Raw genomic sequence first — 1,323 nt, forward strand, 5'->3', positions numbered from 1 at the left:
GGTCTGCTTGGGCCAGCAACAATTTTAAAATAAGGCTTCGACCATCTAAGGTTGGGATGATTCCTCCATCTGGGATTGTACCTGTTGCTGGAGAGGTTATAGTTGTTCTGTTGTGGCTGATTTTGTTGCTGAGGTTGAAGAGGTCTGTTGTAGATGTTTGCAGCATAAGCTTCAGGCTGTTCAATTGCTTCAGATTGTTGCACAGAAGGGCAAAGGTCTGTGTGGTGGTCGGTAGAGGAGCATATACCACAGAGTCTGGCGACAGGTGCAGATTTTTGATTCATGGCCAGTTGGGTTACCAGGTTAACAAAGGCATCTAGTTTACCTTCAAGCTTCTTAGTCTCGGTTGATGAAGATGAATTCATGGCTACTTCATGCACTCCTCTAATGACAATAGCATCACTCCTGGCACTAAATTGCTGGGAGTTTGAAGCCATCTTCTGAATTAAATTTCTGGCTTCAGCAGGGGTCATGTCTCCAAGGGCTCCACCATTGGCAGCATCTATCATACTTCTCTCCATGTTACTGAGTCCTTCACAAAAATATTGGAGGAGAAACTGCTCAGAAATTTGGTGGTGAGGGCAAATAGCACATAATTTTTTAAATCTCTCCCAGTATTCATATAGGCTCTCTCCTTTACGCTGCCTAATGCCTGAGATATCTTTTCTGATGATTGTGGTCCTGGAAGCAGGGAACAATTTTTCTAAGAATACTCTCTTGAGGTCATCCCAGCTCGTGATGGACCATGGAGCAAGGTAATATAGCCAGTCCTTTGCCACTCCCTATAAAGAATGAGGAAAGGCCTTCAAAAATATGCGATTCTCTTGGACATCTGGTGGTTTCATGGTGGAGCAGACAATATGGAATTCTTTCAAATGTTTGTGTGGGCCTTCACCTGCAAGGCCGTGAAACTTCAGAAGCAAATGGATTAGTCCAGTTTTAAGAACATATGGGACATCCTCATCAGGGTATTGGATGCACAAGCTTTTGTAGGTGAAATCAGGTGCAGCCATTTCCCTTAGAGTCCTCTCACGGGGTGGAGGTTGTGCCACATTCTCAAAATGTTCAAAATCAGAATGCTCAAAATCACCAATAACATAATGCTCAGGATGCTCAAAAGGTACTAAATGATGTCTAAATAATCTATGAATTGTCCTATCTATCTCAGGATTAAAGGGTTGTAAGTCAGATGGATTGCCTCTAGTCATACACTAAATTCAGCATGCACAATTAGTTGCCTTCTTATGCAAGTATCAGTGTAGGTTTGAACTACAGCTACCATTAAATGATATCCAAATGACTTGAAATTTTGTGAGCAACCTT

At 42.3% G+C, this 1,323-nt stretch overlaps 1 non-coding gene across 1 annotated transcript; it reads left to right on the plus strand.

Moving 5' to 3' along the window:
* Positions 1–567: 567 nt before the first annotated feature.
* Positions 568–674, plus strand: LOC114424787. The gene has a single exon (XR_003669087.1). It is a non-coding gene; the product is annotated as a small nucleolar RNA R71 (small nucleolar RNA).
* Positions 675–1,323: the final 649 nt, after the last annotated feature.

The sequence above is a fragment of the Glycine soja genome, chromosome 8 (assembly GCF_004193775.1).
Source record: "Glycine soja cultivar W05 chromosome 8, ASM419377v2, whole genome shotgun sequence".
In the NCBI taxonomy this organism is placed as follows: Eukaryota; Viridiplantae; Streptophyta; class Magnoliopsida; order Fabales; family Fabaceae; genus Glycine; species Glycine soja.